This window comes from Podarcis melisellensis (genome assembly GCF_964234715.1).
Source record: "Podarcis melisellensis genome assembly, chromosome: 2".
In the NCBI taxonomy this organism is placed as follows: Eukaryota; Metazoa; Chordata; class Lepidosauria; order Squamata; family Lacertidae; genus Podarcis; species Podarcis melisellensis.
The window spans coordinates 98,526,657-98,539,912 of NC_138529.1; the positions used below are offsets into that span (position 1 = coordinate 98,526,657).

Consider the following 13,256-nt stretch of genomic DNA (forward strand, 5'->3'; position numbering starts at 1 on the left):
AGAGTGCTTTCTGGAAATGTTTTAACCTGAAATAGTAGCCCATGTCATATGGCTCGCCTAGCCTGGCATTCAGTTTATGACTTCGTGGCATAGCAAACCAAAGGTTAGGAGCAGAAGATTAAGGCTACAATGCATTATGCACTTACTTGGGAGTAAATCCTAATGGATTCTGCATGACTTGCTTTGGAAAAGACATGCATGGCGTTGCACGGTAGAACTTTCACCAGGGAGGTAAGGCGGCCATGTGCCCTACTTTACAGAGCACAGTTCCCTATTTGCTGGGATGTCTGGTCCTAGACTCGTGGGTGGTGCTGTGGGTTAAACCACAGAGCCTAGGATTTGCCTATCAGAAAGTCAGCGGTTCGAATCCCGCGACTCCCGTTGCTCGGTCCCTGCTCCTGCCAACCTAGCAGTTTGAAAGCATGTCAAAGTGTAAGTAGATAAATAGGGACTGCTCCGGCGGGAAGGTAAGCAGCGTTTCCGTATGCTGCTCTGGTTCGCCAGAAGCGGCTTAGTCATGCTGGCCACATGACCTGGAAGCTGTCTGCGGACAAACGCCAGCTCCCTCGACCTATAGAGCGAGATGAGCGCGTAACCCCAGAGTCGGTCACAACTGCACCTAATGGTTAGGGTTCCCTTTACCTGGTCCTAGACTAGTTTAAAGATAAAGAATCCGATTTCCCATCAATATTGAGCATCTGGAGAGCAGACAAAGCAGACACACACAGTATTTCTGTTTACAATATAGTAGTTAATTCTAAATCTGCATCTATGCATATAAATTAGCATGTGCAAATTTTATGCAAATCGGTGTCTTCCATGTGCCAGTGTGGTGTAGTGGTTAAGAGTGATAGACTCGTAATCTGGTGAACTGGGTTGGCTTCCCCGCTCCTCCACATGCAGCTGCTGGGTGACCTTGGGCTAGTCACACTTCTCTGAAGTCTCTCAGCCCCACTCACCTCACAGAGTGTTTGTTGTGGGGGAGGAAGGGAAAGGAGAATGTTAGCCGCTTTGAGACTCCCTAGGGTAGTGATAAAGCGGGATATCAAATCCAAACTCTTCTTCTCTTCTTCTTGTCTTCTTTTTTGTGATGCGTAAGTGGCTCCCTCACAATTTGGACTTGGACCAGGGACGCTTGGGTTCACACGATTACTGCTGGTGAAAATGGCAGGACTCCCTCCATAACACCTTGCCTCACCACACTTTGCATCTTCCACATAAGCACTAGCTTATGGGCTATGGAAACTCAATGTCTTTAGATTGTATTGGCAAGCTGTGCCTGGGAGGTAGGCCAGTTGTCTGCTCTGGACAGGGTTACACTCCCTATTTACACAGCCAAATTTTAGAGTTGGAAAGGACCCTGAGAGCCATCTAGTCCACCCCCTGCAATGCATCAAACTTTTGGGTCCAGATTTGCCATTTGAGGCTCAGGTGACCTCAGCGGCTAAGGTAAGCTTTTACCAGCTTCTTTGGATGCCTCTGTTCCTGAAGAACACATAATCGGCAGTAGCTCACCAGGTGGAATGGAGGGCAAGATTGGAGGTGCACCAAGATGGAGTACTGGATGGGCCCTGCTGGTGTGTTTGCGCCAACCTCCCTGCTGCCTTGCCGCTCTCTTCATCCGGTGACTCACCTGCAGCTCTGCCCCACCCACTCCAGTGAGCCACTTCTGGACAAAAGCGATATGTGCAAATGTCCCCTCAAGAAATCCCACTCTGCTTGTGGGAGAGAAAGTGGAGGGGGACATTTCACCAAATTTCTCTAGGGGAAGTAGAAATTCACCTAATAAAAATAAAAACAACAGCCCAATAAACCCACCCCACCCCCAACAAAAAAACACATTTTAAAAGGGCATAGGATATAAATCGGATCAACCAAAGGCCTGGTTAAAAAGGAATGTTTTTGCCTGATGCCTAAAGGTGTATAATGAAGGCGCCAGGTGAACTTCCCTGGGGAGAGCATTCCACAGATGGGGAGCCACTGCAGAGAAGGCCCGTTCTCATGTTGCCACCCTTCAGACCTCTCAAGGAGGAGGCACAGGAAGAAGGGCCTCAGAAGATGATCTCAGGGTCCAGGTAGGTTAATATGGAAAGTGGCATCCCTTGAGGTATTGCGGTCCTGAGCCGTTTAAGGCTTTATAGGTCAAAACCAGAACTTTGAACTGGGCCCGGAAACTAATTAGTAGCCAATACAGTTGAACCAGGATCAGTGTAATATGCTCAAACTGTCTTGCTCCAGAGAGCAACCTGGCTGCTGAATTCTGCACTCTTCTTTCTCTTCTTCTTTATTTCCTTCCTTTCCTTATTCTTGCTTTTTTTCTATTTTCCTTCTCTACATTGGTGTACTTTCTTATTGCACTGTGATAAAGGTTCATGAATCTGTGTAGGCATGCACTCACCTTAGATACAAATTATTGAAACACTTTCATGCATCTTCAGAACATAAGAAGACCAAACGACTTACTTGAACAGCATCCTTGATCTCACAGTGGCCAATCAGATGGCCTATGGGGAAGCCCTCGAGCAAGACACGAGCCCTCTCCCTGGTCATGTTCCCCAAGGACTGGTATTTATTATTTTATCTCGTTTTTATACTGTCTTTCTCTAAAGGCACCCCAGGGGGTTTACACAAAAAATGGTACCTAAGTATACTCAGGCCAACTTCACAAGCTTCCTGGCATGTGCTTCTGCCTTCTTCCCTCGAGTCACACGGGGAAAGTCCCAGGGAAGATGTGTGTGTGTGTCTGTGTGGAGTTGCCTGGAGCCTGAAGGTTTGCTACAATCTAAACCACTGAGCCTCTTGGGCTTGCCAATCAGAAGGTTGGCAGTTCAAATCCCCGTGACGGAGTGAGCTCCTGTTGCTCTGTCCCAGCTCCTGCCTACCTAGCAGTTCGAAAGCACACCAGTGCAAATAGATAAATAGGTGCTGCTCTGGTGGGAAGGTAAACGGCGTTTCTGTGCGCTTTGGTTTCCATCATGGTGTTCTGTTGCGCCAGAAGCAGTTTAGTCCTGCTGGCCACATGATCCGGAAAGCTGACTGTGGACAAACACCGGCTCCCTCGGCCTGAAAGCGAGATGAGCACCGCAACCCCATAGTCGCCTTTGACCGGACTTAGCCATCCAGGGATCCTTTACCTTTTACCTTGCAACAGATTCCCATGCTAAAGTTCCCCCAAGCAAATCCCACTGAAATAAATGAGCGGCACAAGAGCTGAACTATATAGAGCTGAACTATAACATTCTACACAGTCTGCTGCTGGCTAATGCCTTTTATAAGTAACACATTTCTGATTCTCATTGCTGTTCAATCAATTCCTTTCTCTGCTTTTGCTGCTGCCTCTGCTGTTGTCTGCTGCAGAAAGCATCTCTCTTCTAGTTTAGAAGGAAATTCGTGCCCTCTCTCTCTTACCACCTTAGCATTAAACCTTCCCTCTGCCCTCAAGGGGTAGCCCCAAACATTGTAGATGGATTCCACTCTCATACCTGATTTATTCTGTCTTGGCTTTGGAGGAGTTAGCTTTGATTGACGTGGATGTAATTAATAACAGAATCAGGTCTTTTGTCACAGTTTAAATAGCAACATTTTTTAACAAGAGGGGAAGCGCGGTGTTGGGCAATGGGAATTAGAAATGTGTTACTTATAAAAGGCATTAGGCAGCAACAGACTGTGTAAAATGTTATAGTTCAACAAACACTGTGCCTAATAAACTCCGTTGACTAATGTGATCAGTTCAGCAGCTGGGGGGGGGGAGGTGGAGAGAAAGGGAAGGGGGGAGGGAGGGAGAGAATAATTCCAGTATGGTGAAGAAACCCAATGCCGGATGAGACCAGCGAATCCAGCAGCACAGATGTTTTTTATTTTAAAAGATATTCAGTTTTCCATATAAAAAAGGCTGTTTGGTGCAGAGGAAACACTTAAGGGGGAAAACGGAACGAAGGATTTCCATTTTTTAAAAAAAGATCAGAACCATTGTTTATTTCAGAGAGAGAGAGGAGAGAGAGAGAGAGAGAGAGAGAGAGAGAGAGAGAGAGAGAGAGAGAGAGAGGAAGCTGCCTTGTTGTTGTTGTTGTTGTTTAGTCGTTTAGTCGTGTCCGACTCTTTGTGACCCCATGGACCAGAGCACGCCAGGCACTCCTCTCTTCCACTGCCTCCCTCAGTTTGGTCAAACTCATGCTGGTAGCTTCGAGAACACTGTCCAACCATCTCATCCTCTGCTGTCCCCTTCTCCTTGTGCCCTCCATCTTTCCCAACATCAGGGTCTTTTCCAGGGAGTCTTCTCTTCACATGAGGTGGCCAAAGTACTGGAGCCTCAGCTTCACGATCTGTCCTTCCAGTGAGCACTCAGGGCTGATTTCCTTAAGAATGGATAGGTTTGATCTTCCTGCAGTCCATGGGACTCTCAAGAGTCTCCTCCAGCACCATAATTCAAAAGTATTCAAGTCTTCGAAGCTGCCTTATAATGAGTCAAACCGTTAGTGCATCAAGCTCAGCATTGCCTACACTGACTGCCAGCAGCTCTCCAGGGTTTCAGGCAGGCGTCTCTCTGGAACCGTCCGGGAGATGCTGGCGATTGAACCCAGGACCTCCTGCATGCAAGACAGATGCTCTGCCACTGACCTCCAGCCCTTCCACAGAAGTGTGGACTTGGATTTACTTAAGAGCATCCGTGCTGCTCAGTACAGAGTCCTGCAACAGCTGAGTGCAACGCAGGCCAGGGAATGACTGGTTGTCATCTAGAGGAGTTATTCAGGGGACTGTGGGGGGCAGGTGAAAAGGCAGGACCCCTGTCCATTTAAAAGCTGCATCTGGACAGCAGGCTATATGCTTATATAGGTCACCAGGTGACAGCCTTCCCCAGTGTGGTGAGATGGCTGTATTTAAATTGCAGCTATTATTTCCACACAACCAGCTGTGCATATAAATAAGCAAAGGCACACTTTCCGGAAATCTCTGCTCCCTTTTTTGGTGATGGATTCCTCCTCCTCCTATGATTCTGCATAGGCAATACTAGGATACACAGGTCAATAATCTGACCTGGTGGTATAAGGCAGCTTAATAATAATAACAATTATTGTTTATTATTTACCATATTTTTCGCTCTATAAGAAGCACCCGACCATAAGACGCACCTAGTTTTTGGAGGAGGAAAAGAAGAAAAAAAATATTCTGAATCCCAGAAGCCAGAACAGCAAGAGGGATCGCTGCGCAGCAATCCCTCTTGCTGTTCTGGCTTCAGCAATAGCTGCACAGCCTGCATTCACTCCATAAGACGCACACACATTTCCCCTTACTTTTTGGGAAGGAAAAAGTGCATCTTATAGAGCAAAAAATACGGTATACCCGTATGCGGTATATATACTGGGTTTCCGCAGCCACTCTGAGCAGCTTCCTATGGCATACCAAAGAGTCTCGGCACCTCAAAAACTAGATGTCAAGGACTTGGGCCCTAGTCTAGCCTTCATCTTAACATGCTTGCATTCTCCAAGTAGGGCTTGTTTTCTCCATGGAAGCCTCAGGAACTGCTGGATCTCTATACAGTGGCTAGTGTTATGAATCACTGAGCACCAGAAAGCAGCAGAGTAGCCTCAGGCCCTGAATACTAGGTTACATGGTAAGCTACACCTGCGGAAAACTCCTTTCCTAACACAACTATTAACAGTACTGGAGCCCTGTCCTCCTTTTCACCTGGCCACCGCAGAGACAGATCAGGCTTACCATCTCTATTAACTTTAGTCTTGAATGGGGCCCGTATTCTTCAATTACAACAGTGCTATTTATTTTTTCCTAGAAAAACAGGTGCCAGACATACCATGAACACCTCCCTTGTGCTCTTGCAATGGCAAGGATGAGCACCTGAGAGGCGCTGGAACTGAGTTCCAGTGAGTTCCAGCTGAAAAAACCAACCCTGCACAACACATATGTTTCACAACTCTGCGGCGAGTCGTCTTTGATGAATATTGACAATTTAAACAGCAGCTGTTGACTTAAAGGTCTGGAGAATATTTGGCAAGCAAAAGAGGCTTGGAAGAAGAACGTATTTAATGTGGCTTGGATGAGATGCGTTCTTACAGATGCGAATTGCCATGGCGGCAAAAGAAATGTAATTCCACCTAGACTGTTGGTACCAATCAACAACGGGATTGTTTGATTCTTCTTCTTCTTCTTCTTCTTCTTCTTCTTCTTCTTCTTCTTCTTCTTCTTCTCTTGTTCCTTGGAAGCATTACAGTTACCGCTAAGAATACTCCTAACCCCGCCTTCCTCTTAGACACTTCAGTAAATAAATTAACATTCAGATAATGATTTTGTGCTTGCTTTCTTGAAAGCCATCAACAGGCTGAATCACATAAGCAGGTACTTCTTGCTCAACAAGATACAAACAAGCAGAAGGTCCATTTATGGTTGGCTTCTAATTATAAAACAAATGATCAATTAGCACAGGAGAAAAGTTAACAAATAGCTCCCTTACACCTGGGAAGGAAAAATGAATTAAAGTTGTGGCACCTGGGTCTCAATCCAGATCCTCACACCCGGGAGGACTTGCCTCCTTACAGCTAGGATTGGTAACCTTGGGGCCATTATCCCCATGGTTAGGGATGGTGAGAGTTTAGACAGGAGGCATTCCCAGCCCTCTCCATTCATAAGCAAGCCCTATTGAGTTCAATGGGGCAGGTTCATGCCACACATTTAAAGCACATCCAATGCACGTTTAAAACACGCCCTCGGAACAGAGCTACAATTCCCAGAGCTCCCTGTGGAAGAGGGGTAAATTCTTAAAACATTCCAGAAATTGTAACTCTGAGGAGAACAGGGGCTTCCTAACAGCTCTTAGCAGTCTTAAGAAACCATAGCTCCCAAGATTCTTTGTGTTATGTACTGAAGTTCTCACCCTGGGCCTGCAGGGGGATACTGTAGATAGGTTTCACTCAGGTCCACATATGCAAATAAGGAATTGAAAGTGATGTTCAGTGATTGGATAGTTACAGAAAGTTATTACTGTTGCCTTGTAGTTGAGCTCTATATAAGCAGGTTGGCTGAACCCTTCAGCCCAGTTCTGTTCTGGCCTGTGAATAAACAAGAGCTGTTTGAAGAATTTCTGTATCATCTGATATGTTCACCCACAACTTAACACTTTGCATCATAGAGCTTTATATTTATGGTGTGAATTTGGCCCCAGTAAACATCTCCACAAGGTAGTGTCTCCTGCTGAACAGATTGTTGACTGTGTTAGCTGAGAGAGAGAGAGAGAGAGAGGGAGAGAGAGAAAGAGAGAGAGAGAGAGAGAGAATCACCTGTTAGGAAGGAGAAAGAATGGGGCTGCCTATAACCAGGTCCAAAACAGATGACCAACATGTCCAGAAAGAGGCCTTTCAGTTTGAGACATGTATTCACAATAGCAAATATATTGTTTTTAAGGAGGGTGGTGGATCCACGTCCCAAATCTGTGAGCTTTAATGTAAGTCATTCCCTTGCTTTCCTAATTAGATCAATATATGCAATCCTAGCCTCTCCTGTGCAAGGTATTAATTCCATTTCATAATTTAAGTAGCCTTTCCTGGATACCAGATGGATATTGATTTCCAGTAATACCCTCAGATCACATTGCCTTCTATTTGTATCACCTTATACAAGGCTAAATGCATTGTTCTGGGACATATAAAATTCCCTGGCCTTGTTCACCACATAACATCTTTCGCCTTATCTCCCGTGCCAAGTGCCAGTTGCATCCCTCATCCTTCCTAAGAGCTAATAATAATAATAATAATAATAATAATAATAATAATAACAACAACTTATTATTTATACCCTGCCCATCTGGCTGAGTTTCCCCAGCCACTCTGGGCGGCTCCCAATCAAGTGTTAAAAACAGTACAGCATTAAATATTAACAGTACAGCATTAAATATTAAAAACTTCCCTAAACAGGGCTGCCTTCAGATGTCTTTTAAAGATAGGATAGCTGCTTATTTTCAATGTGGTTACACTGTAGGACTAGACCTGAAAGGCCAGAGTTCAGTTTTGGCCATGAAGCTTCCTGGGGGATCTTGGGCCATTCACTGCCTCTTAGCCAAACCTACCTCATATGATCATCATAATCATCAACCGCTCCATGCAATGACTGGATTTTGTATCTAGTCCCCAGGACACTTCTTCATCATTTCACTGGTCCATAGCCTTCTGACCACAGGGACAGTCTGTAGGATCAGTAGGCTGGGAGTGAGAAACCAGGAGCGAGTGGCAACTCAGCAGCCAAAGAACAGTAGCAATTTGAAAATGAAGACTGTGCAAATGAGATGGAGCTCTAGAGCACAGCATGGGCAGATCCCAGGTGAAAACATTGGCCTCTCCAGTTAAGAAGAAGAAGAGAAGATTTTGGATTTGATATCCCTCTTTATCACTACCCTAGGGAGTCTCAAAGTGGCTAACATTCTCATTTCCCCCACAACAAACACTCTGTGAGGTGAATGATGCTGAGAGACTTCAGAGAAGTGTGACTAGCCCAAGGTCACCCAGCAGCTGCATGTGGAGGAGCAGGGATGCGAGCCCAGTTCACCAGATTACGAGTCCACCACTCTTAACCACTACGCCACACTGGCTCTCTTAAAAGGAGACTGGATGGCAGGGCTAGGTAAAGCCTACCAGGGTGTAGGGGCACTGCCACTCGGAGTAAACATACTGGTTGAAATGGGCCCACAATCTTACCCAGTGTATGACCTATTCATGTAGCAAGTCTTGTTGGCTGTGTTGCTTCCTCGCCAATGCTGGTGTCCCCTTTCAGCAGCACAGAGCCACTTCATCAGAAAGAAAAGGTGGTTGAGATAACGTCTGCCTAAGTGCCCCAACAGGACCCTTTTAGGATTCAGTCACACTTAATTCTGAAATTGAACTCTGCATGTTCCAGAGCCATTACTTGACTTTCTCTCCTGTTTCTTCCAGAGCTCGTGAGTTGTGGGGCTCCCCAAAGGCCGGGCGAGCAGCGACATAAATTGACCCACCTCTCGTTCGGAGAAAGCCCCGGTGAGTGTGAGCATTAATACAGAAAGTGGCCAGCCGCCAAAAAACGAAAGTTACCAGATCTGCCGAGAATCCCCAGTGTGACATCATGAAATGGAAGGAATCTGCTGGGCGCCAAAGCGTCTGTTAAAGATCAAAGAAAGGAGCTGGGGGAGAGTTAAGGAAATAGAAACTAGGAGAGAAAATGGGGTGGCTGGTTGGAGGGAAAGGATGTGAGATTTGGCTCAGGAGTGGGGGGCGGAGAGAAAGGGAATACTCTGGAATAAGGAAATCCCCAGACACTTTCATAGGCCTGAATTACATGTGCATTTTCTACTAAGTTCACCGTATCACAAACTCAACCTGACTTTTACAGCAGCCAGATCTGCTACTCTGGTAAAACAGAGGAAGATGCCTTGCAACTGAGTCAGACCATTGGCCCATGTAGCTCAGTATTGTCTACACTGACCAGAAGTGTCTCTCCACAGTTTCAGGCAGGAAGTGTCTCCCAGCCCTGCCTGGAGATGGTGGATGGATTGAGGCCTTCTACATGCCAGGCAGATGACCCAACACTGAGATGTGTCCCTATACCAGCTGCACTGGCTCCCGGTGGAGTACAGGATCAGGTTTAAGGTGCTGGTTTTAACCTTCAAAGCCCTATACGGCCTAGGACCCCCATACCTACGGGACCGCCTCTCCTGGTATGTCCCACAGAGGAACTTACAAACTTCAAACAAAAACACCTTGGAGGTCCCAGGCCACAGAGAGGTTAGGCTGGCCTCAACCAGAGCCAGGGCTTTTTCGGCTATGGCCCCAATCTGGTGTAACGCTCTGTCACAAGAGACTAGGGCCCTGAGGGATTTGACATCTTTCCACAGGGCCTGCAAGACAGAGCTGTTCCACCAAGCCTTTGGCCAGGGCACAGCCTGACCCCCTCCTTTGGCAATCTTCACAGAACTCTGGCCCAATGGTTGCCATCAATTTGATTTGAAGTAATTTTTCAATGTAATGATTTTAGAATGTTGTATTATTTTATTGTTGTTAGCCGCCTTGAGCCCGGCCTCGGCTGGGGAGGGCGGGATATAAATAATTTTTAAAATTATTATTATTATTCTCCAAACTCTCCCCTGTCCCAAAACTGGCCCCTTTCCCCTGACTGATTAAGCTTACAAAGAACCACTTTCGCATGAGTTCGAAGTATTTTCTACATAGTTGTTTAACAGCACAATTATTGTCCATACAATGTACATGTCTACCCAGAAATGAGCTCAAGGGGACCTACTGCCCATTACCAGGGCTGGGAAACATGTGTCCCTGTATAATGAATCATTATACAAAAGCAGGCATAGCTGCTTTCTTCATTTCCAGGAGACTGCCTTATTTATACATCTGTCCATTTGCAGATCCCTGGACGACCTTGAAATTTCAGCTATTGAATCAACAGCCCTTGATGGCCATTACCATTTTTCTCATTTTGTTCTCAGGTATACTCTTGTGTTTCCAGTGTGTGTGTGTGTAATTCCTTTAAGGTATAAAAATACATGTTTCAGCACAATGGATTAACCACGTACTAGGAATTTTTTACTGTTTGTGAGCGTGTGGGTGTAGACCCAATCTCCATGCTTATTCTGATGAATATACCTTCCTGCTATCTGGCCACCAATGGGAATTGCTGCAAGGGAAAAGGGCAATTTGATGGAGATCGGGGCTGGGGAAGGAAGGTTGAAACCTCCCCTCCCAGCATGCTGTGACCTTGATAATAACCCCCCCCCCCGGAGCTGTATTTAATTTTTCTAAACATGGCATCATGAACAAGCACACCATTAGTATCACATTTAATAGGTCCTGAGTGTTTGATTTAAAAGAAAGGCATTACCTGATTTAGGAAAATGCTGAATATCTGTGTGTGTGTGTTTTGTTTTTTTCAGAACTGCTTGCTGTATCTACTTTGCTTTTTTCTCCCATGTTCTGCACTTGCTTCCTTGTCGTGTGTTTTCAGCAGTGTTCATTTTGAAACACCAGCAAAATTTCAGCCCTGTTTATGTGTTGAAATAAAGGATCGGCCTTTGCTTACAAGCTTATTTAGAAGACAATATTGACTCAGGCTGCTTGTTCTCAGTCTGCATTTACCACCATCTTGACAAATGAAGAAACTGGTCCTTCAAAGATTATTACAAACATTTTGTCGTAAGCAAGGATTATTCCAAACTTTATGAAGTATTTGCACATAAATCTTAGTGGGTGTGGGAATTCTGTTGTTCTTGCTGTTGTTGCTGCTGCTGCTGACTCAGGTCGTTTAAAAGTCATTTCCATGTTTGCTTTTAATAATGCCATTCCGGTGGAACCTATTGCATCTGGGCGAAAGCAAACAGAGAGCGTGTCTCTTAGTAGTAATGAGAGATTCACTGGAACACCCTAATTCTTTTAACCTGTGACCATCGTTTTACATTTGTATTGCTTTTTGAATGCATCATTCATTCCGCGGCGCAATAAACTCCAATGGGAGTCACTTGCAACAAATGAATCATGAAATCATAGAGTTGGAAGGGATCCTGGGGGTCATTTAGTCCAAGCCCCTGCAATGCATGAATCTTTGGCCCATTGTGGGCCTTGAACCCACAACCGTGAGATTAAGAGTCTCATCATCTACCAACAGAGCTATCCCAGATTGATCAAGTGCAGGGTTGGTTTGGGAAGCAACCTCTCCTGGCAAATAGAAGGGGAAGAAATGGAGGCAGTGAGAGATTTTACTTTCTTGGGCTGCATGATCACTGCAGATGGTGACAGCAGTCACAAAATTAAAAGACGCCTGCTTCTTGGGAGAAAAGGAATGACAAACCGAGATAGCATCTTAAAAAGCAGAGACATCACCTTGCCAACAAAGGTCCGTATAGTTAAAGCCATGGTTATCCCAGTTGGGATGTATGGAAGTGAGAGCTGGACCATAAAGAAGGCTGATTACCAAAGAATTGATGCTTTGAATTATGGTGCTGGAGGAGACTCTAGAGGGTCCCATGGACTGCAAGAAGATCAGACCTCTCCATTCTGAAGGAAATCAGCCCTGAGTGCTCACTGGAAGGACAGATCGTGAAGCTGAGGCTCCAATACTTTGGCCACCTCATGAGAAGAGAAGACTCCCTGGAAAAGACCCTGATGCTGAGAAAGATTGAGGGCACAAGGAGAAGGGGACGACAGAGGACAAGATGGTTGGACAGTGTTCTCGAAGCTACCAGCATGAGTTTGACCAAACTGCGGGAGGCAGTGGAAGACAGGCGTGCCTGGCGTGCTCTGGTCCATGAGGTCGCGAAGAGTCGGACACAACTAAATGACAAAACAACAACAAAAACTTTAAACACAGCATCAGGGCCTCAGAAAGGCTGTCCAGAAGGTAACATGGCCCTTCAGCTTAAAAAGTGTGTTTCTCTGCACTACATCTTCATGAGTTAGAGACATGGTAGAAGTGTCGAGTTGGAAGGAACCTCGGGGGTCAACCCTCTGCAGTCCCACATCCAGTTTGAAACCACACCAGACCCTGCTTAAGCTCTGCAAATGTACTAGCAGCTTTATTGCTGCACCACTTGTGTGCAGTCCTTTTATAACCAAGTTGCAATAATTGTGAGCTGCCCCGAGATCTTTGGGTGAAGAACAGTCTATAAATTTAAGTAATTTAATTAATATGCTCACCGATGCTGGTGACTTCTGCCTGCCATTCATACAACTTAGTTTTCCTTTCCCTCCCCATTGAAACATCAAATCTATTAGACTCTGCTGGGGTTCCCCTCCACCTTTAAAACAGGTTGGAGTTTCACACAGATTGGTATGGAAATATGTGTGTGTGGGGGGGAGATTCTCTCTCAAGTTTCCTTCTCAACAGCCAACCCCAACTGCTTCTTTTTATTATTATTATTATTATTATTATTACTACTACTACTACTACAGTGGTACCTCGGGTTACAGATGCTTCAGGTTACAGACTCTGCTAACCCAGAAATAGTACCTCAGGTTAAGAACTTTGCTTCAGGATGAGAACAGAAATCATGTGGTGGTGGCACGGTGGCAGCGGGAGGCCCCATTAGCTAAAGTGGTACCTCAGGTTAAGAACAGTTTCAGGTTAAGAACAGACCTCCAGAACGAATTAAGTTCTTAGCCTGAGGTACCACTGTACTGCTACTACTGTACTACTATTACTATTACTATTACTATTTCAGAAATTCTACTGTGGAATCTGCCAGAATGAAAACTTTACGAAGAAATCCTGGTGTCGAA

General features: G+C 45.5%; 2 long non-coding RNA genes across 2 annotated transcripts in view; one reads left to right on the top strand and one right to left on the bottom strand.

The window, feature by feature from the left end:
• Positions 1-7,043: 7,043 nt before the first annotated feature.
• Positions 7,044-13,256, bottom strand: part of LOC309365300 — a 140,387-nt gene continuing 134,174 nt past the window's right edge. The window contains exon 3 of the long non-coding RNA XR_014165983.1: positions 7,044-7,061. This is a non-coding gene — a long non-coding RNA (uncharacterized lncRNA). The remainder of the gene's footprint in view (positions 7,062-13,256) is intronic.
• LOC309365439 lies at positions 7,256-10,500 on the top strand. The gene is made up of 3 exons (XR_014166148.1): positions 7,256-7,453; positions 8,934-9,014; positions 10,394-10,500. It is a non-coding gene; the product is annotated as an uncharacterized lncRNA (long non-coding RNA).